This window comes from Thunnus thynnus, chromosome 3 (assembly GCF_963924715.1).
Source record: "Thunnus thynnus chromosome 3, fThuThy2.1, whole genome shotgun sequence".
Lineage (NCBI taxonomy): Eukaryota > Metazoa > Chordata > Actinopteri > Scombriformes > Scombridae > Thunnus > Thunnus thynnus.
In genome coordinates this window covers 32934853-32959562 of record NC_089519.1, presented here as the reverse complement: position 1 = coordinate 32959562, position 24710 = coordinate 32934853, and the positions used below count along the sequence as shown (strand labels likewise).

Genomic DNA, 24710 nt, shown 5'->3' with positions numbered 1-24710 from the left:
CTCCAGAGACACAGTTTTCTTATTTTAACATTTCATCCTGCCTATTAGACAAAATCTCTTGTTTCAAGGCTTTGACAACTATATTCATTGTGTCTTCAGTCCCTCTGTGAAAATTACAAATTTCGCTCTAATTTTTCTTTTGTTCAATAATTATATTGACCTTCATCTGCCATCAATAGTCAATTAGAGCCATCACTCCAGTTTTAACAATACATTTCACAGAACACGTACACACACACACACACACACACACACACACACACACACACACACACACACACACACACCAGCAGTTATGAAAGAAAGTACTTAAAGTAGATGAGGATTACTGCTCTCCCTTTCTCCTTCAGTGTGTTTACTGTCACTTGAAGATTTTAAACTCATACACAAGGTAACAGGACATGTAGTTTGTAATGTGTTTGATGAAATATAAACCATTTCAATATGTTCCACTGTGAAAACTAAACCTCAACTGGGGATGAAATGTTAAACGTGCTGTTTTCTGCTACAGATGCACCAAAAACCTCCTCTGTGTCAGTGAGTCCCTCTGGTGAAATTAAGGAGGGCAGTTCAGTGACTTTGACCTGTAACAGTGATGCTAATCCAGCAGCTAAATACACCTGGTACAAGGGTACATATATGCATTCTGAAGTTATCTCAGGAGGCCGACAGCTTGTCTTCAGCTCCATCAAGTCCTCTGATTCTGGATATTATTACTGTACAGCTGAGAACGGGCTGGGATGGAGGACTAAATACACTGTGATAAATGTGAAATGTGAGTGAAACACAGTCTATGTTAAAAAAGCATCACATAGGTGATGACAACTTTTTTCAGGCTTCATTAACCAGTGAAATATTTTGCTGATCAGGCTCTCTTAGCTCTGCCTGCTTCACATTTACAATCATCAACACAAATATAAACTATTATTCATTCTTTCTCTCATGGATTTAAAGGAACAGATTCTCAAAATTTTGTCCCTCTGAAGATTAAATATTTTTCTTTGAGTTCTTAGACAAAGAGTACAACAATAAAAACATCAAAAATTAACGGACCAAATCAAAAATGTAGTAAGAAATATTCCGATGTCCCAGCATAAAATTATACAATATGATAAATACCTGATAAAGCGCAATACTTCAGCTCAGTTATATTTAGCTTGATGCATGATAAGAAACTTCTGTGACAGGTGACAGCAGACAATCATATTTTGAAGCTGGTCCAGATTATCTTGCCCCCAAAACCATGTTAGCACTATGATACACAGCTTGTCTTAGTAGCTGATTGACTCATTATCAATTGATGTTATGAATCTGATTGTGGTTTCTGATGTGCTCTGTGTTACAGTGGTACAGAGTCAGAATGACTGGGGAGTGACTTACACTTCTACTCAGATCTGTGCCTTAAAAGGATCAACAGTGAACATAAACTGCACCTACAGATACCCATCCAGAATAAATGACCATGATAATGAATTTGAGAGAACATTCTGGTTTATTAAATTGAGTAATAAAGAACCTGTGGATCTGAGAACAGACTCAGAGTATTCAGGTCGTGTTCAGTATCACTGTGATAAGAACGACTGCACTCTGACAATCACAGACCTGAGAGAGAGCAACTCAGCTGAGTACAAGTTCAGGTTCATAAAAAATCAACCAGGAGGGAGATTTACTGGTTCACCTGGAGTCACTTTGACTGTCACAGGTAACCTTTTCATTGGAAGATTTAACTTAGTTTTAAATGGTTAATATCTTGGAAATAGTACTGTGAATGTTTGTGTTTATATTTTGTGCATGTATAAAGATAAATGATATTTCTATTTCTTCACATATCTAGATATCCAGGTGCAGGTGAACAGATCAACAGCCTGCAAAGTTCATACCTGTGTTCGGGCAGAGATGAAGTGTCACAGCAGTTGTCATCTAGATGATCGTCCCTCCTACATCTGGTACAAGAATGGACAGATAATAACAGAACAAACATCTCCTTTTTATTTGGGCTTTTTTTATCCTGCAGACAGCTATTCCTGTGCTTTGAAAGGACATGAGACGTTCTCCTCTCCTTCAGTGTGTGAGTTTATTCCACGAGCATGAGCATAATCAGCAGAGTAACAGTGATAAGTGTCATGTTATGATGTCTGCACTGTACAGCTGCATGAATATGATTGGATCATAAGATTAAAACATGTCAATATTTTTTCCTTCAGATGCACGTAAGATTCCTCTGGTGTCTGTGAGTCCCTCTGGGGACATTATGCCGAACAGTTCAGTGACTCTGACCTGTAGCAGTGATGCTAACCCAGCAGCTAAATACACCTGGTACAAGAAGAATGTAAATCCAGACCTTCAACCTCTCAGTAAAGAACCACAGCTTGTCTTCAGCTCCATCCAGTCCTCTGACTCTGGAGAGTATTACTGTACAGCTGAGAACCACCTGGGGAAGAGGACATCTGAATACATCTTTATTGATGTGAAATGTGAGTGAAACAGTTCATTTAAAAATAAACATACAGCTGTTGGTCTTGTCAACCTTGTTAAAAAAAGTGGAAAAGATTTGTCTGATCATGTCTGTTTTCTTCAGCTCTGCCTGCTTCACATTCAGTCTGCTGCTGTAGTTCACTGAGCAGCTCCAATACAACATGTTGTACTAATGCAACCCTTCCTCATTTTATAGTTAATTCATTTTGATACATCTCCTCCAGATGCTCCAAAGCTTCCCTCTGTGTCAGTGAATCCCTCTGGTGAGATAGTGGAGGGCAGTTCAGTGAATCTGACCTGTAGCAGTGATGCTAACCCAGCAGCTAATTATACCTGGTACAAGGAGAATGAAGACTCACCAAAAGCATCAGGACAGATCTTCACCATCACTGATGTCAGACCTGAACACAGTGGGAATTATTACTGTGAAGCCCAGAACAGAAGAGGACGTCATAACTCCACCTTATATCTGACTGTTGTGGCAGGTAAGTTTTTCATTCAGCTACACACACATTGCACTTGGACTCATTAGTTATACAGCTGCCCCAAGTGGATTACTTCAGACCTAAGGGTCATATTCATAAGAGACAGTAAAACAGGTTTGTGTGATTCACTGCTGACTGGAGGAATCAGCTCAATTCAAATCATGGTGAAGAGGGATCTGAGCAAGGAAACGATTTGAATTTTCATGTCAATGTGTTTCTTGTTAACAAGTTATATTTCAAAAGATTATGTGACCTCTGATTAGGCTGAAGTGATGCAGGCTTTTTATATTTAACTAGTGGAGAGAGAGTTGTGTTCATGAATACAAGCAGTCAAGGTGAGATTTCTTCATTGTGCTGCCTCACTCTATGAGACCAAGAGTCTAAATATTGAGCTGCTGCATTTTTTCATTTAGAGGAGGAAGTTAATGTGTGACCAAGAGTATTCAGACACAACAGACCAAGTGGAGGTCTTGGCAAAACATGGACACACTGGAGGAGTTAAATCTCCAGCTGGTCTGGGAGAATATGGAGATTATACTGAAATAATGTTTTTCAATGTAATTTAAAGGGAAAAAAAACATTAAATTGTAAGAATGATGTGAGGAATTATATTTTTTACAACAGCACCCTCTACTGGGCCAATGGCCATTTGTGGTGCATCACTCACTCAGCAAAGCATCACACACCACCAGCTGAGCTGAGGAAGCTGCAGGAAGAGAGGAGAGTTTGCTCACTACAGCTGCTGACACTGTCATCAATTTTTTTTTAAATGTATTTAATTTTTTTCCCCATTTGTCACACATTAAAGTAAGATTGTAAAGGGCAGTACTGGATCACATAGACATTTTGTTAAAGATCCCCTCCAAACATGTTTTAAGACAAAAAAAATACTTTGCTTTGAGTAATAATAAATCATAATTTGGGTCTAAGATGTTTTTTCCACAAAAAACTACTATTACCTAGTTAGAAACTCTAAGAATGACATCTGCTTCTTCTCCCTCGCTGAGTAAACTTGAATCTATAAATATGTAAATACTTTTCATTTTGAGAGTTTATCTGCTGGACACAAGACGTCTCTCACAAATCATGCTCGTAGGCACAGCTTTAACTTAGATTTTCAGTGACCACAGAAAACTTTTCCCCTTTTCACTAGATGAATGTAAAAACAGCCTTTCAGTATCACACTTTGCACATACATCATTTTACACAGTGAAGCTCAAACATTCAACTAATGTAACAAGAAGAAAAACACAATTTTGTGTGGAACAGGACTTTAAGCTTTATAGCAGTGTGACCTCCATCATCAATATCGTTAGTTACATTTTGAGGGACTCAGAAACATTGTCCATTTACTGTTCTGTCATAATCCAGATGATTACACTCATCATAGTTGTTAGCGTGCGCTAACAGGAATGAACAACAGAGCTTTGGGGACACTTAAGCCTGCTGGCTGCCGGATAGTCAAGCTGTATCGAGCTGAAAAAAAACCAAGACCATAATACTGAATGAACACATGACCTGCAGGCCTTCACGGGTTTTGTGATTATTGCCAAATAGGTTTGTACATACATGATATTTGCCTTGTTGTTGTGGTGCGTAACAATCAAAATATGCAAGTGAAGAAAGAATACAAGTACCACAAGTCAAGTAATCAGAAATAATTTACAATAAAAAATATATAAAATATATGCCAAACTGAAAAGAGCTGTTAGAGTTTAAAATGAAGAGAACTGAATATACATATATTGACCAAAACATTGGACCCAAACATGCTGTAATATCCTCATTAACTGTCAGTGTTTTCTTTTCATCGCTGTTCTCCAGGAGCAGGAAAATCAATAGCTGCTGGAGTAACAACTGCTGTTCTCCTGTTTATCATCATCCTCTCTGTCTTCCTGTGGATGAGGTGAGCAGTTCTGTTTCACTAAATCATTCTTCAAAGTTCAGTCATTTCTGTTTTTAATCAATTCTTCTAACCAGGAAAAAGAGAGCCTCCAATCAAAGGTCTGAGGCTGAGGAGAGACCAGACAACAGAGAGAGGGTGAGGAGGGAAAGTTATACTATTCTATCCTGGTTCCACACTTCCACAGTCACTATCTTAAAGTGCAACTAGAAAACTCATCAGACTGTCAAGCACTTCATGTTGTTTCTTAACAATCCTTCATCACAGAAACCAACACTTTCCTCATTTCTATCACCATTCAGACACAGCCGGAGGAGCAAGATAACCTTCAGTACGCCAGCGTGCACTTCTCCAACAACCAGGCAGATCCTCTCTACTCCAACATCAGATCAGCTCAGCCCCACAGACACATGGAGGAACAAGAGGTTGTCCAGTACGCTGCTGTCACATTTAACAGAGCCGGTACTGCCCCGAGGTGAGCAGCTCTTCACACAGGAACATAGTAGCAACAGTTTTCTTTCAGTTTTTCATTTGTTATATTTGCCTGTTGCATCTTTATTATGACTGTTTTGACTGTTTGTATAATTTAATACAACATCTTCAGAATCACCTGATTATTTTTTCAATTTCCCTCTCAGAACCAGAGGTCAGGAAACTGAAGAAGATCCAGCAGCACTGTACAGCACAGTCAACAAAACCTCATGAACACATCAGCAATCTCATGTTTTGTTATGTTTTTTTCCATTTTTGAAAACAATGAGAAGATCTCCCCCACACTGTCACACAATTCTTCATAATTTCGTTTAATATAATTTAGAAATATGCTATTAGTTATTTTAAAGGGGTCTAAACTGTCTTATTTGTGTTTTTGTATACTTTCACCTAAAAGGGTAAATATTTGTACATTCAAAAAGCAGTCAGTCCTTCTAAAGTGTCGTCTGTGGTCAGTTATTTAAAATACAGCATGATAAAAGTGAATAGACCTAATGCCAAGTTTGACAGTTTCTTTGTTTATTATTAGGCTATTATAAGTTTCACCCAAATCAAGTAAACCTTTGTGGTAGCTACCTTTTAAATAGACTGAACCCAAACAACCATCATTCCAGTCTAAAGTCACTTACAGCATCTTAGACATAGTATAGAGTGTTGGGATGCTACACCTGCTGAAAGGAAAATGTTAAAAAATGACAAAGAAAATTGAAAAAAATCTCTACACACCTGAATATGTGACATGTGCATTAGAGGAAGGTGCAGCTCAGACCTGTCTGAAACATGATTTAATAAATATTCCAGCAACAAGCGAGACAGTGTGTCAGAGTTCTCCTCATTGTTTTCAAGTTGCACCTTCCTCCAACACACCTGTCACATATTCAGGTGTGCAGATATTTATTTTTTCAAATTATCTTTTCATTTTATTTTATTTTTTTTAATTTTAAGCAGGTAACCATTGGGTTTTAAAACTTCATTTCTCAGGATGGACCTCTCCAAGAATGCATCATAGAGACAACTATATATTTTAGAGCAATTTAAATTGACAGTTTATCTTGTTATTTTACTGCTGAAGTAAAATCCCATTCAGACCTAGCTCCCGTACTTATTAATTTCATTGTGGATCCTTTGAAACAATGGAAGAAAGCAGTAAGCAGCATTTGGATTGACAACATAATTGATCTGCCAGTAGGATTTATCATCAGTGCCAGACAGCCTCAACATATTTATTTTTTCTGTTTGTTAAAGATGGAAGTAGTGAAGGTGATCCCAGCGACAAAACTTTCATTGTAAAACCTGCTAATTTAAACTTGTAGTATTTGTGCGACTGGAGTCAACGGAGTCATTTTGTGGGGCTGTGGATACTTGCCAGTGTAATATTTATTAATGTAGGGTTATAGGAGATACACTAAAGATTATTATAATATATATATTGCAGCTTTGGACATATCTCAGGATGTATCAGTGTATCAGTTAGCTAACAAGTAGTAAGATTGTAATGTGTAAGATATTTAAAACACACTGGAGTATTAGAGAACTTTTACGGATCAACTTGTAGTTTCCTATTGCTGCCACTAGATGTTAGTAAGGAGTTATATTTCATTGATAACAGACCATTTCCACTGTCCTTTCTGTATTTATAATATGTTTTCCAGTTTCATTATTACAACCAGTTTTATTGTCAGTCAAATACAGCCTGTTTTTGTTCTATATCACAATTTCAATACCATGTAATCACATTTCTCCTTGTTCTTTGTTGTTTTGTCTTAAATAAAATGTCCTCAGTTCTAATTGGAGAGATGAGTCACTTGTTATGACAGTGATTGCAGTAAATCAGAATCTTCACAAATAGATTTCTGTATCACTGATTTTGTTTTATTTTTTTATTTTTTTTTTTGTCATACTGCACTTTTTACTTTCTTAATACTTATAATAAACGCTGTACTCATCATGTGACTTCTTTCATCTCATACTGATGCAGTACATCTCTTTGAACTCATGGTGGTGTATTCAGTGTATTAACATGCACTACAAGTGTGAGGAGATGCATCAAACCAAATGTCACACATTCGTCACGTGTCATGTTTTTTCTTTAGACACTGAACTGTGCTCACACTTAAAAAGAATGAAATAAAAAAAATGTCTCATTATTTCTCTTTTCTCTTTAAATTACTAACAGGCCCGAACACTGGTCTCTTATTCTCTCTAACATAGATTATATTAAGCCTTTGAAAAAAGCTCAAACTTGGTTGTCACTTCTGCCTTTGCTGGCATTTGGCACCTCATGCATATTCATAATAATAAGAAAGAGGAAGGAAATCAAGTCATTTACTGTCCTGATATCTGACTTCTGCTCACAGATCACAGAGGACGAGCATCTTAACAGACAACGTCCTTCTCTGTTGTAAGTAGAATGGTTTACTGATATGACTATTACATGTTATGTACATTGTTTGATGTATTTTATTGTCTCTGAAGCCTCACAGAGAGATGAGAGGAGCAGCTATGAGTTTAACAGCAGCAGCGAGTGGATTTGTTGTCTTCCTTCTCTCTGTGTCAGGTACTGTATATCTACATTTACATTATTCAGAGTAGCACAAATTGATTTCCAGAAAGTAAATCTAAAATAATCCCGGATCAGCACTTTTCTAGGTTTGATGTATGTGTGATGCAGTATGATGAATAACTTTTAAGCTTTACAATGCCAAACATTCACTTCTGTTTATTTCTGTGTAAAATATAGCTGTTGAATGAAGACAAAAACATAATAACATCAACATTTACTGCTGAACACTTTAATAATATGATATTAAGATGTTGAGCTGTGTCTGTGTCATGGGTGGTGGGGGTGGGGCCTGGCTAGTAAGTTTTGTCCACCCTCCCTGCATGGATTGTAAGAATCATATATTTTTATACATGCATATGCATATATACATAGTTCTATGATGGTACAGCAATGCACTGAGAATTTCATCTTGTCATGATGTTTAAAATCTGTTTGGTAATTTCTGCACTCTGCACTGTAGAGCTGGACAACTGTTTTAGCTGTTACGGTTATAACAGTTGCCCCTTCCTGTTAAAACTTGTCACACATTTTATTTTAACCACTTTCAAAAGTTTCCCTCACTTCATGTTCTGCATTTCTTTGTGGTTTTCACACTTAATTGAGCAGCAACTTGACCAAATAACTAACAGAGAGGAAACTAACCAAGACAAGCACAGACTCTCTAATGATTCATTTTCTTCTTTTTTTCCTGTTCAGTAAAACTGCATTAATGTTCACAGGTTCAATACATTCTTGTTCCTTTAATGGTAAAGAGCATCTTTGTAATGTAAATTCATACGTAATTCTAAGAAAAAAACTTTGTATTTGGACTTTGATGCGTCTTTTAACCCAGACATGATTCAGAAATAATATCATGAAAGTCATATACTAGAATTATAAAGTGCCTAAATAGTAAATAAACATGGGGAGAAAGAATGATACAGAACAAGTCTGTCAAGTTTTAATGAGGTGAAAACAACATTGATGTACCACTGATCTGCTGCTCCACTCCAAATAAATTAGTTAAATGGCTGTTTATGTACTTTCTATTTGAATGATTTCTTTGATAACACATAAGAGTCACATTTTAGTTGTTCAGCTTTAGCTTTTTTAGGATAACAACGGTAAAAACTTGCAGAATGAATGAACTAAAGCTGAAACACTCAGCAGTAAAAAATGACAAAATATGATAAACAACTGATACAATACTGTATTCCAGTTCAGTTCTAGTTAGATGAATGCACGATGAGGAGCTTTGAATGACAACAACTGCAAATAAAATCATATTGGTGCCATGATCCACTTGTCTTATTCACTGATTCTTAACTTGTTATAAATCTGATTGTGGTTTCTGATGTGCTCTGTGTTACAGTGGTACAGGGTCAGAATGACTGGGGAGTGACTTACACTTCTACTCAGATCTGTGCCTTCAAAGGATCAACAGTGGACATAAACTGCACCTACAGATACCCATCCAGAGTAAATGACCATGATAATGAAGTTGAGAGAACATTCTGGTTCACTAAATTGAGTAATAAAGAACCTGTGGATCTGACAACAGACTCAGAGTATTCAGGTCGTGTTCAGTATCACTGTGATAAGAACGACTGCAGTCTGAGAATCACAGACCTGAGAGAGAGCGACTCAGCTGAGTACAAGTTCATGTTCACAACAACCCAACCAGGAGGGAGATTTACTGGTTCACCTGGAGTCACTTTGACTGTCACAGGTAACATTTTCATTGGCAGATTTAACTGCATTTTAAATGGTTAATATCTTGGAAATAGTACTGTGAATGTTTGTGTGTGTCTGAACATGAATTACATTTCTGTTCTTTCTTCACATATTCAGATCTCCAGGTGCAGGTGATCAAATCAACAGCCTGCAAAGTTCATACCTGTGTCTGGGCAGAGCTGAAGTGTCACAGCAGTTGTCGTCTACCTGACCATGCTTCCTACATCTGGTACAAGGATGGACAGGAAATCAGGAGAGGAACATCTTCTTCTTATTCAGACTACTTAAATCGTGCAGACAGCTTTTCCTGTGCTGTTGAAGGACATGAGGATTTCCCCTCTCTTTCAGTTTGTGAGTTTTCTTCACAGTCTTTCACTAACATAACAGCATCTTGTGGAGCCTTTTATCTAAAGTTCTGTACAATGACTTCATGTATTTCTAATATGAACCACCCCAATGTAGCTCTTGTTATTGGTACCGTGTTTTTCTCATTGAGCTCTACAGGACTTCTACTGCAGAGAAAGATGTCATTTGAACAGTTTAGAAATATTTCATCCTGCCTATCAGACAAAATCTCATGTTTCAAGGCTTTGACAACTATATTCATTGTGTCTTCAGTCCCTCTGTGAAAATGACAAATTTCGCTCTGATTTTTCTTTTGTTTAATTAGCATCAGTTCACCTAAACACACAAATGTTTGAGACGCTGGCTTACAATATGAGTTAACCAGATGTGTTTTATCAATAATTATACCGATCCACCTCTTCCATCAATAGTTAATTAGAGCCATCACTCCAGCCTTTAAAATACATTACACACAACACGTACACACACACACACACACACACATACACACACACACACCAGCAGTTATGAAAGAAAGTACTTGAAGTAGATGAGGATTACTGCTCTCCCTTTCTCCTTCAGTGTGTTTACTGTCACTTGAAGATTTTAAATTCATACACAAGGTAACAGGACATGTAGTTTGTAATGTGTTTGATGAAATATAAACCATTTCAATTTGTTCCACTGTGAAAACTTAACCTCAACTGGGGATGAAATGTTAAACATGTTGTTTTCTGCTACAGATGCACCAAAAACCTCCTCTGTGTCAGTGAGTCCCTCTGGTGAAATTAAGGAGGGCAGTTCAGTGACTTTGACCTGTAACAGTGATGCTAATCCAGATGCTAAATACACCTGGTACAAGGTTATATCTGCACGTCTTGAAGTTATCTCAGGAGACCGACAGCTTGTCTTCAGGTCCATCAAGTCCTCTGACTCTGGACATTATTCCTGTACAGCTGAGAACGGGCTGGGAAGGAGGACATCTGAATTCACAATGATAAATGTGAAATGTGAGTGAAACACAGTCTATGTTAAAAAAGCATCACGTAGGTGATGACATTTTTTTCGGCTTCATTAACCAGTGAAATGCTTTGCTGATCAGGCTCTCTTAGCTCTGCCTGCTTCACATTTACAATCAGTTACAATATAAACTATTATTCATTTAAATTCAATATGAAAAAGTGGTGAAACCCAACCTGATTTTGTAGTTACACCACATCTCCTCCAGATGCTCCAGAGCTTCTCTCTGTGTCAGTGAGTTCATCCAGTCAGATAGTGTTTAGTGACTCTGACCTACAACTATTGTATCAAAACTTGCAAAGAACTGAAGGAAAACCAGATCATCACCCAATAAGATTGTAAACATGTTGTATTATAATTATTATAATTTCCCATCTTCAGCCGCAAAATTAAAGATAAACTGAAATTTAAACTTCACTTTTTGCGTAAGGAAATATAAAATATGATACTACAGTTACTGAACAAATTGGTTTAGTTTTCAAAATAGGACAGAACAAATTAAGGACATATTTGTGAAAACAATGTCTAAACTTCTAGCCTTTGAGTGGACGTTTCCCACAGCAATGGTGGTAACACAGATCCAGCGTTGCTGTTGAATTCCATGATGTGCTATTAATTGGAGAATATCATATACAAACTTTGATACAAAGACTTCATCTTTTCATCAAGTCTGCATATCTATCAACCATTAGCAATTTAAGCTGTCTGTCCCTTTTCCAGCATTCAACATCTGGGTATTTTGGGTTTTTGACTATTGAGCTCCTCTGCTTACTTTAGCACTTTTCCCCAATAGATGTGGAAGTTGCTACTGGCAAGTTCCCACACACTCAGTCTTGTTCGTCCTCCTGTATTATAGAAATGAGGGTGTCTAATTAGCATCATCTAAAATGATGGAATATGATAAACACCTGATGAAACGCTGTACTTCAGCTCAGTTTTATTAGATTGAGACATATTCAGTAACTTCTGTAACAGAAGATAATCATAATTTGAAGCTGGTCTAGATTATCTTACCCCCAAAAACATGTTAGCACTATGATATGCGGCTTTTCTTAGTAGCTGATTAATTAATTATCAACTGATATCATGAACCTGACTGTGGTTTCTGATGTGCTCTGTGTTACAGCAGCGAAGAGGCAAAATGACTGGGGAGTGACTTACACTTCTATTCACATCTGTGCCCTTAAAGGATCAACAGTGGAAATAAACTGCACATACAGATACCCATCGAGAGTAAATGACAATGATACTACCGTCAAAGGAACATTCTGGTTTACAAAAGAGAGTAATGATGTGTATGTGGATCTGGCAACAGACTCAGAGTATTCAGGTCGTGTTCAGTATCACTGTGATAAGAACGACTGCACTCTGAGAATCACAGACCTGAGAGAGAGCGACTCAGCTGAGTACAAGTTCAGCTTCATAACAAACCAACCAAAAGGGAAATTTATTGGTTCAAATGGGGTCACTTTGGCTGTCACAGGTAACATTTTCATTGGAATACTTATTTAATTCTAAACATTAAATATCTTGAAAATAGCACTGTAAATGTTTGTGTTTGTATTTTGTGCATGTATAAAGATAAATGATATTTCTATTTCTTCACATATCCAGATATCCAGGTGCAGGTGATCAGATCAACAGCCTGCAAAGTTCATACCTGTGTTCGGGCAGAGATGAAGTGTCACAGCAGTTGTCTAGATGATCGTCCCTCCTACATCTGGGTACAAGAATGGACGGATAATAACAGAACAAACATCTCCTTTTTCTTTTGGGCTTATTTTATCCTGCAGACAGCTATTCCTGTGCTTTGAAGGGACATGAGACGTTCTCCTCTCCATCAGTGTGTGAGTTTATTCCACGAGCATGAGCATAATCAGCAGACAGTAACAGTGATAAGTGTCAGGTTATGATGTTTGCACTGTACAGCTGCATCAATATGATTGGATCAAAAGATTAAAACATGTCAATATTTTCTCCTTCAGATGCACATAAGATTCCTCTGGTGTCTGTGAGTCCCTCTGGGGACATTATGCTGAACAATTCAGTGACTCTGACCTGTAGCAGTGATGCTAACTCAGCAGCTAAATACACCTGGTACAAGAAGAATGTAAATCCAGACCTTCAACCTCTCAGTGAAGAACCACAGCTTGTCTTCATTTCCATCCAGTCCTCTGACTCTGGAGAGTATTACTGTACAGCTGAGAACCAGCTGGGGAAGAGGACATCTGAATACATCTTTATTGATGTGAAATGTGAGTCAAACAGTTCATTTAAAAAAGCAACATACAGCTGTTGGTCTTGTCAACCTTGCTAAAAAAAAAGTGGAAAAGATTTGTCTGATCATGTCTGCTTTCTTCAGCTCTGCCTGCTTCACATTCATTCACTACATTTATTGATAAGTCTTTCTGTTGCTCTCAATTTTTAGGGAAATCAGTAATTAATATGAATATCATCAGGGTGATTCTGGTGGTCCTGATGCTGATTGCTCCGTTTCTCTTGAGACTGTGGTCAAGGTAAGACAATAGAAATGAAATACCTTCTTTTATTTTCTTATTAAAACATTTTCACAGTTTTTAAGTCATGAATTTCATTTAGTTAAATATTTTTTGATTTTGTTGAATTCAATCCAGGAAGAAGAAAACTCTGAGCTCCAACACTGAACTGAATGAACCTGTAGAGACTATAGAGGTGAGAGAGAGACCTTATTGACAGAACTTACCCTAAAATACAGTTATGATCACTTGACTCATAAATGCACTCAAACACATCTATATTATCAGCATGAAGCTGTGAAGTGAATTTATATTTAAATTACAATTTGCAGAATAGAAAATCATAATGTATTTTCACCTGAATGCAATAGCAAACAATTCAGTTTTAAACACAATTTAATACATCATTAATAAAATCTAATTATATGCAAGTTTTATGAATGAGGTCCATTAATCCTCATTTTGTTATCTCTCCCCATCAGTTGGACTCTTCTCTTGTGTATGAAGTCTCAGACTTGCAGGTCGTCACTGCAGCACAGACAGAAGACACAGAGGAGCAGGAAGACGTGGAGTAAAGTCCAGTCAGGCTGGAGCATCATGAAAGGAAAAAAACAGGCCAACATCAGATTCATAGTTACAATTATGAGAAGTACTTCACCTAAATTTCATGTGATTTTGTTGTGATGCAGTTGAACCAGAGGCTGGACTCACCTGATGGAAACAGAAAGTAGTACAACAGTGAAATATGACAGTGGAGAGAGAGGCTGTAGAGGATGATGTGGACGTTTTCATGTTCAGTTTTCAGCAGCAGCAGCAGGTAGAAGTGAGCAGCACAGACAGTCAGTAACAGCATGTAGCAGAAGCTTTGAGAAGAATGTGCTGATGGCAGCTTGAACTGAATCATGTCGACGTGTCAAACATGATTGATTGTTTAGATCAGTTGAATGTCAGGTGGTGTGTGTGACTCAATTGATTTATAATTTACTGAGTGTTCTGTCTGAACTAATGCAAGCTTATTTTTTTCTCTGTAGAGTTCGTTATATTACAGATATTTAGGATTAGAGCTGTTTTGCAAACTGTTATTTTAAATGTATAAATACTGTAATTAATCACTTTTGAGGAATCCTGATTATCTTCTTGTGCAGTATACTGTATATTTACACACATCAAACATGATCTCAGTTCTATCACACTTTGTTGAATGTCACATTATCCAGGTATTGCAGTGGCTGATTCACAATAAACAGACAGCTTCCACAACAACTCTGTAGTTGGAAACATGATTTCAGTTCCCTCTCACTGCTGCAGAGGGCGACAGCGTGCAGAAAGTTTCAGCTTTAAATAAATTGTTTTTATGTTTATTTTTCATTTTATGAATTTATTTTCCAGCTTTGAAGACAAATAAAATTTAAATCTGTTCTTTTGTTCTGACTTATTTCTCACTTTCCCTCTATTTTAGGATGAAATTTGTCACATTTTAATAGTTTATTATGATTTGGGATGTTGCTAAAATGAAGATGCACAGACACAGTTTGTATTGAAGAAGACCTTAATTGTCATGTGAGATGTTTATCACCTTTTGGGTCTATTTAATGTCTTTGGGGTCACTCAGGGAAGCAGAATGTGTGGCAGTTTACTGAGTATGAAGCCTTTTCAGTATAACAGTCCATATCTGTTAGTGACAAATGAAAATTAGCAAAAGTTCAGTCAGGAAGACTATCTTCCTGTTCACATCAGCTGGTCACATCTAACCAATAGCATGTTGACACACCTTCATTGTCAGCGTATCATACTGCGTCTGTCTTTTTAAATATGTTTTCTCCCTCTCTGCCTTAGTGCTTCTATGGTGCCATTTTGCACTTCCCACCACTTCCCATCGCTGCTCAGTCTTTGCAGATTCATCAGTGCATCACTTCATCAACCTCACCAGCCTTATCAGTCTCAACAGAAGTCATCAACCACCAACGCCAGTCTCTAGACTCCATGGGGGGATTTATCTTGCTGCTGTTGAGTTTAATGTGAAGAGTAAACAGATTAAGAGCAACGGCTAAAAGTAAATTTAAATGTGTCTAAACAATCAGTGATGGATGGTTAAATGTTGTTTCAGGGTTGTGATTCAGTATCTCTGATGTTTCACTGTCCTCTAGTGGTGAAAGCTTCAGTGTTGCAGAGTCAGGCTTCATCACTGAGGTCTTCCTCCTGTCTGCATTGAAGGATAAGGGTGGTGATTTTCTATACTTCAGTGAGCCACACTGTTGCACTGGGTGACATGTTTTCTTTCCCCCAATAGCAATGATTACTGTAGTTTGTTTAGAAACGGCTCCAATGAATAATGACAGCAATAACATTTACAGTCTCTGGAGAGACTGCAATGTGTTTGCATTTACAAAGTTTTACTAGCTTGTCGTGCTACATATCACAACATCTTGACTTTGTTATGAAAGAGTAATTAACATAATACCACAAAGTTAATAAGAAATACCACTAGACACTTCTCTTTTTCTGTGTATTTCTCTCTCACACAAACAAAACAGTGAGAAATGACAAATCAGGATAGTTGCACCACATGTCTGAAGATGGTTTTGTATGAAGCATTTTCAGTATAACAGTCCATATTTGTTAGTGACAACTGTAGATCACTGACTGAATCATTTTCATACTTAGACACCTCGACTGTGAGTGTTTGTTCAACTACTGTACAACAAGGTCACCAATGTGAACAATCAACGCCTCTGAAACTGAACCTCTAACTGTAATGTTTGATGAATTTAATGTCAAGGGTAAACAAATTAAGATGCAACTCAATCATAAAAAGTGAAAACTACTGAAAGTAAATTTGCAGTACATCTCTTTGAACTCATGGTGGTGTATTCAATGTCTTAACATGCACTAGAAATGTGAGGAGATGCATCAAACCAACTGTCATACATCAGACACACGTCATGTTTTTTTTTTAGATGACGAAATGTGCGCACACTTAAAAAGAGGAAAATGATAAAAATGTCTCATTATTCTTCTTTCTTCTCTCCTTAAATTACTAACAGGCTTAGTACTTATTCTCTCTAACATAGATTATATTAAGTCAGTAAAAACAGTAAAACTTGTTTTTAACTTATGTGTTTACTGTCATGTGGCTCCTCATGAATATTAATAATAATAAGAAAGAGGAAGGAAATCAAGTCATTTACCTTCCTGATATCTGACTTCTGCTCACAGATCACAGAGGACGAGCATCTTAACAGACAACGTCCTTCTCTGTTGTAAGTAGAATAGTTTACTGATATGATTATTACATGTTATGTACATTATCTGATGTGTTTTATTGTCTGTGAAGCCTCACAGAGAGATGAGAGGAGCAGCTATGAGTTTAACAGCAGCAGCGAGTGGATTTGTTGTCTTCCTTCTCTCCGTGTCAGGTACTGTATATCTACATTTACATTGTAGGACATTTAGCACATTTATTCAGAGCAGCATGAAGTCATTTTAAGAAAGTAAATATAAAATATCCCAGATCAGCACTTTTCTAGGTTTGATGTATGTGTGATGCAGTATGATGAATAACTTTTAAACTCTACAACACCAAACATTCAGCTGTGTCTGTGTCATGGGTGGTGGGGGTGGGGCCTGGCTAATAAGGTTTTTCCACCCTCCCTCCATGGATTGTATGAATCATGTATTTTTATACATGCATATGCATATATACATAGTTCTATGATGGTACAGCAATGCACCGAGAATTTTGTCTTGTCATGATGTTTAAAATCTGTTTGGTAATTTCTGCACTCTGTACTGTAGAGCTGGACAACTGTTTTAGCCGTTACAGTTATAACAGTTGCTCCTCCCTGTGAAAACTTACTGTCACACATTTAATTTTAGCTCCTTTCCAAAATTTCCCACACTTCTTGTTCTGCATTTCTTTGTGGTTTTCACACCTACCTCAGCAGCAACTTTACCAAAGAACTAACACAGCGGAAACTAACCAAGACAACCACAGACTCTCTAATTATTCATTTACTTCTTCTTTTCCTGTTCAATAAAACTGCATTAATGTTCACAGCTTCAATACATTCTTGTTCCTTCACTGAACCTTCAGACTGTACGATGTTCTGTCTCAGTGCACAGAGAGATTAACTGTAAACAGCATCTAAAACTGTTTCTTTGTACTGTAAATTCAAAGTTAAATTTAGAAAACACTTAGGGCCAAATCCACAAAGAATGGATTGCGCCCGTTAATAGAGCTCTGAATTGCGAAGCATTTGCACCCGCAATCTGCCCTGTTTTAAGATCTTATTCGGAGGAAAAATGTTTATTAATTTCTGCAGCTGAGTTCAGTTTTCCCTTGTTTTGCATCTGATTGAGTGTTTTCAGGCTTTTCTCCACATTTCAGCACACAGATTGGTCCATAACAAAAACTGCAGAGAGCACAAAAGCTTCAAATTGCGTGTCTTTAAATAGCAGAGATGCGCACACACACTACACGATCACACAATCACAAACCAACTTTCATGTATTTTGCTTCTTTTACTTCTCTAGTGTTTCGCATCTATGACATCATCTACAGAAATTTCCATCAAAATAGGCTGCAGCTATTAATGTGACTCAGGCAGGTCTGAAACGTGTTAGATTAATGTCTAAACCTTGCAATAATGTTGTTCAGGTGTTACTGAATGTATCCGGGATTTCGCAGAAACATCAGTAGGCTACTGATGTTCGGTCTGTTGCCCACAGGTGGCTGTGTGTCACAGCTGGCAGCAGCATCACACAGCAGCGGTCAGGACTTGACAGTAATTAATGTTCTGCGTTCTACTACACATCTGCACAGATCAGTTGTTACACACAGTTTCCAGGTTTATACGGAGGAATTGTTTGTAATAAAGCAGCCCTTATGGGTGAATCCTGAGCTCCATCAGAGCTGTCAGGACATTTTTATTTGTATTAGTTGAAAGTCCGAGATGAGCCTGAAACCCCCATATCCACTTGAAATCAACACATCATTACTTCTTAAGTTTCATCTACTGGCATCTTGCTCATTTTGCATGTTAATAATGTAAAGAGGAAGGAAGTTTATTTTTAACAGCTTGACTTCTGTATTCTGCCTGCAGACCACAGAGAGACGTGATCTTATGAAGACAACGTCCTTCTACATTGAAGTCTTGTCTTTTTTCTTCTTGGGATTATTATTTACCTGCAGACATGTTTTATTATCTCTGAAGTCAGAGAGATGAGAGGAGCAGCTATGAGTTTAACAGCAGCAGCGAGTGGATTTGTTGTCTTCCTTCTCTCTGTGTCAGGTACTGTATGTCTACATTTACATTGTAGGGACACTGTAACTTATTCAGAGCAGCATGAAATGAGTTTCAGAGAGGAAGAAATCATTCATTCTCAGATCACCATGTTTATATTTGACCTGTAAAGTGATACATAGTCTATCCTTAAAACTCTGCAGCCATGAGGCATAGAATTGGTTTTATAATGGTTGGGACATTTTTGTTGGTTGACCAATATGCACATTTATGTTCAATTGCTCACATTTGTGTACACACATATGTTTTGTTTTGTTTTTAATTAAAAAAATGCATTTACTTATTTAACTTGCCCAAAACAGGACTTGAATCATGTGGATTGTTTTTAGATTTAAAATGACACTTCACTCATTTATAAATAGATTCAAGACTTAAATCAATATTTGACACTTACATATGATAGAGAGTCACTTTACTTCATGCTACTCTGTTTTAACCAAACTGTCTGCTGTGTCTTGTCTCTCTTTTACTGTATAGATTTACCTTCAAAACACTACTGAGAGAGACACAGCAATGATCAAACATTAATCTGTCTTTAAATCATCTCAAAAACATTCACTTGTTTACATTTTCTAACCAGCTCATGAACTTACAGACTTTATAACACCAGAGTTCACCTGAGAACCTGCTGCTTCATCGTCTTGTCTCTAGCTTGCAAATCCAAATCTACACCAACTGTATGAGACATTCACTTTTGTTTCTTTAAAACTGATGTTAAGCAAACTAAATGTTTGTATACTTGTTTCCTAGTTTCCTTTCCAGGTTTACAAACTGAAACACAATAATAAGTGAAAATAAGTCTTTCCCCTGATGTTGTTATGAATCTGATTGTGGTTTCTGATGTGCTCTGTGTTACAGTGGTACAGGGTCAGAATGACTGGGGAGTGACTTACACTTCTACTCACATCTGTGCCTTAAAAGGATCAACAGTGAACATAAACTGCACCTACAGATACCCATCCAGAATAAATGACCGTGATAATGAAGTTGAGAGAACATTCTGGTTTACAAAAGAGAGTAATGATGTGTATGTGGATCTGGCAACAGACTCAGAGTATTCAGGTCGTGTTCAGTATCACTGTGATAAGAACGACTGCACTCTGAGAATCACAGACCTGAGAGAGAGCGACTCAGCTGAGTACAAGTTCAGGTTCATAACAAACCAACCAGGAGGGAGATTTACTGGTTCACCTGGAGTCACTTTGACTGTCACAGGTAACATTTTCATCTGAAGATTTAATAATTTAATTCCAAACGGTGAACACAAGTGTATGTGTGTGTGTGTGTGCTTGTATGTGTGAATGTTGATAGTTAAGTTTCAAATCAAGTCTGCTTTTCTTTTTTTTTCTTTATTCATATATGCAGATCTCCAGGTGCAGGTGAGCAGATTAACTATCAACCAGCATTATTCCTGGGCAGAGCTGAACTGTCACAGCAGCTGTCATCTATCTGATGGTTCTTCCTACATCTGGAACAAGAATGGACAGCACATTTGGGGACAAACATCTAATTCTTATTCAGGCAGCTTTCATTCTACAGACAGATATTCCTGTGCTGTGAAAGGACATGAGAAGTTCCCCTCTCCTTCACTGTGTGAGTTTACTTTACAGTCTTTTACACCATCTAGTGGAGTGTTTTAGCTAATGTACCATAACTGAATGTGTCTTAAGTATGGGTGATATCACTTCCCTCTCTGTACTGGTCCCATTAAGCTCTTGGGATACTGTTGTAGGTATCCCAACATCAATACAACCTGTAAAGCACCACTGAGATGCATATTGTATAATGTCTGACAGCTATAGGCTACATGGATAAAAACACATACAGGAACAGTCATGCACACATAATGCTTAATGTTGGAGACATCAAGCCTCAAGCTTTTTCAGCATTAGCGTGTTCTGTTGCACCTGTCACCACATCAAACAGTGTTGTCACAGTGTACGTACACACCCTGGAGTGCACTTCTGCATCAGAGGTTAAACCACTGGAGGGCAGTAAAACAAGGCTTCAGCTGGTGTTAAGTTGCTCTCTGATGGGGAAAAAAATGCACTGTGAAATGTATGTAGTTTAGTTCTATAGTTTATTCAAGTGCATTCTTAACTGAAAGGAGTAATGCTAAATACTACATTTCCCAGAAAGTTATGAGAACACTTGAAACTCAACAGTATACATGGCTCCACATCTCATGATTATACATTTCCTTTTTCAAATTGTATCCAAATTAGCCATCAGTATGTATGGATCCACGCCTGAATTTAAATGAGAAACTTCAACATTGCATTATTAATTGCATTTTGTGGTACTCAAGTGTAAAACACTCTTTATGTTTGTCCTTGTGTTGGTGCCATAAGCTTCATAAATTAGTCTTATGTCCTTCTCTGAGGAGGAAAGAAGGAGGCCCATGCAGTATCACAGCAGGTTTACATACTAAAGTACCTTCATGACAGATTAAAGTCTGTTCTCTGATGTTGTTATGAGTCTGGTTGTGGATTCTGTTGTGTTCTGTGTTACAGCGGGTCACTGGGGAGTGATGTACTCTTCTACTCAGCTCTGTGCCTTCAAAGGATCAACAGTGTTCATAAGCTGCACCTACAGATACCCATCCAGAATAAATAACCTTGATATGACAGTTGACAAAACTTTATGGTTCACTAAAATGAATGGTGATCAATATTTGGATCTGAGAACAGACTCAGAGTATTCAGGTCGTGTTCAGTATCACTGTGATAAGAACGACTGCACTCTGACAATCAGGGACCTGAGACAGAGCGACTCAGCTGAGTACAAGTTCAGGTTCATAACAAACGACCCAGGAGGGAAATATACTGGTTCACCTGGAGTCACTTTGACTGTCACAGGTAACATTTTCATTTGAAATGGAACAAAACATTAGTTCAGGCAGAGCACAGAGCTTTACCAGCTGCTTGGCTACCAGCTGACTAATAATGGTCATCATATTGATAGAAGTGGACAGTGTTTCCATTATAACCTGACACTTCTTACTATTACTTTGCTTACATGCTAATGCTGACACCATCTGCTGCCCCAATCTCCTCATTATGCGCTATGCTTTTTATATTGTTTATGTTGCTCAAATCTAATATCCATCTATGTGAAAGAGTAGGTTCTTTTCCACCAAATCTAACTTTATAACCATTTGCTATAAATGGTTGATTTCTTGACGTTGTGATCAGTTAGTTTCAGATGTTTCAGATCATTGAGGAAATTTTACTGTGAACATGTGAATATTTGCTTGTATGTGCTGTATGTTGACAGTTAATTTTGAAATCACATTTCTGTTTGTTGTTCACAGATCCAGACTTCCAAGTGAATGTTAGAAAATCTTCCCCCAACCAGCATCCCACCCGGACAGAGCTGACATGTCACAGCAATTGTCAGCTGCCTGTTGATCCTTCCTACATCTGGTACAAGAATGGCCAGCCAACGGAGGGAAAAGATATATATTTTCATCCGGACCCAATTAATCCTGAGGACGAGTATTCTTGTGCTCTATCAGGATATGAGTCTTTCCGCTCTCCTTCAGTGTGTGAGTTTTCTCTACAATGTTCCACTAACACATCAAGTGACAACTTTGACTCAAATAGTCTACAACAAGTCAGACCCAGTTTAACTACTTACACTTTTTCATTTATACTTTGTACTTTTATCAACTTAACTATTTTACTTGGACCAAAATGTGATGTTAATTTTGGATAATTTAGTTTTTTTGTTTTTTTGTTTTTTGTTTGGTGTTTCTTAAATAACCCGCTGGCTTGTGCTACGGTGTGTAAGTGTAGTCAAGTGCAGAGACACCATACTAAGCAACGTAATGTCGTTAGAATGTTTGTAGAGACAGCAGGATTTATAGAACAAAACAAAAAACATGTGTAACAGTGAGGCAAGTAGAGCTATATGAAACTACAGGGTCAATAAAACAGCAAGCAGAATCTGAACATACACAATCCAAAAGAGGAAAAACAAGTGTAGAAAAGGACAACTGATTAACAATTAGTGATAAGCAATCTGCAATCTGCAGTCTAAAACTGCTTGCATGACAGTGAGCACCTGAGACAGGTCAGTGGCAATAATCAAACATTAAAAAGGAAGTTGAAAACTTATTCTCTTATAATTTCTTTTATTTATTCCTACCTCCATTATTGTCTTTAGAGTATGAATTATCAGAAAATGGAACAGACTTTGTTTTATGACAATATTCACATCTTAGAGTTAATATGTGTTCATACCATATCATCTTACAGATCCTCCAAAGCTTCCCTCTGTGTCAGTGAGTCCCTCTGATGATATCATTGAGGGCAATTCAGTGAATCTGACCTGTAGCATTGATGCTAACCCAGCTGCTAATTACACCTGGTACAAGAAGAATGTAAATCCAAACCTTCAAACTCTCAGTAAAGATCCACAGCTTGTCTTCAGCTCCATCCAGTCCTCTGAATCTGGAGAGTATTACTGTACAGCTGAGAACCAGCTCGGGAAGAGGACATCTAAACACATCATTATTGATGTGAAATGTGAGTGAAACAGCTTATTTAAAAAGTAAAATACTGCTTACACTGGTAAACATCTTTGCACTTTTTTAACCAAAAAGCATTTTGCAGATCATGCATGTTTTCTTCAGGTTCCATCTGCTGTAAAAGTATAATTTAACAGTTCTGTTTCCTTCAGTTCAAACGTTCAGACATTTCACTTATTTTAAGGACAATGCACATTAATCAATGTTTCTGTGTTAGTCAGCTGGCTAATTTTCAACTTCAGTCCCATGGGGAGATGTTCTGAAACGAGTGAAGTGATGGTTGAAAATAACAGACAGAAGGCAAGAAGATGCCACAAAGACAATTGCAACAAAATAAGCACTCACAAGACAGTTCACAAGCCATGCAGAGCAACAGGAGACAGCAAAACATTAATACAATATCTACTATTCATCCATTCACCAGACCACCTTCAAGTTTCCAGATGCTGCCACATACATGATGCTGTTTTTAAAATCATGTGCCACTTTAGTAATCATCACCTTAAAATAATCTGTGTCAATATGTATTTTATAGATGCTCCAAAGGCCTCTTCTGTGTCAGTGAGTCCCTCTGGTGAGATAGTGGAGGGCAGTTCAGTGACTCTGACCTGTAGCAGTGATGCTAACCCAGCTGCTAATTACACCTGGTACAAGAAGAATGTAAATCCAGACCTTCAACCTCTCAGTAAAGATCCACAGCTTGTCTTCAGCTCCATCCAGTCCTCTGAATCTGGAGAGTATTACTGTACAGCTGAGAACCAGCTCGGGAAGAGGACATCTAAACACATCTTTATTGATGTGAAATGTGAGTGAAACAGCTTATTTAAAAAGTAAAATACTGCTTACACTGGTAAACATCTTTGCACTTTTTTAACCAAAAAGCATTTTGCAGATCATGCATGTTTTCTTCAGGTTCCATCTGCTGTAAAAGTATAATTTAACAGTTCTGTTTCCTTCAGTTCAAACGTTCAGACATTTCACTTATTTTAAGGACAATGCACATTAATCAATGTTTCTGTGTTAGTCAGCTGGCTAATTTTCAACTTCAGTCCCATGGGGAGATGTTCTGAAACCAATGAAGTGATGGTTGAAAATAACAGACAGAAGGCAAGAAGATGCCACAAAGACAATTGCAACAAAATAAGCACTCACAAGACAGTTCACAAGCCATGCAGAGCAACAGGAGACAGCAAAACATTAATACAATATCTACTATTCATCCATTCACCGCACCACCTTCAAGTTTCCAGATGCTGCCACATGCATGATGCTGTTTTTAAAATCATGTGCCACTTTAGTAATCATCACCTTAAAATAATCTGTGTTAATATGTATTTTATAGATGCTCCAAAGGCCTCTTCTGTGTCAGTGAGTCCCTCTGATGA

General features: G+C 37.5%; 1 long non-coding RNA gene across 1 annotated transcript; it reads left to right on the top strand.

The window, feature by feature from the left end:
- The first annotated feature begins 4726 nt into the window (after positions 1-4726).
- LOC137180600 (uncharacterized) lies at positions 4727-7020 on the top strand. The gene is made up of 3 exons (XR_010928016.1): positions 4727-5001; positions 5166-5338; positions 5502-7020. It is a non-coding gene; the product is annotated as an uncharacterized lncRNA (long non-coding RNA).
- Positions 7021-24710: the final 17690 nt, after the last annotated feature.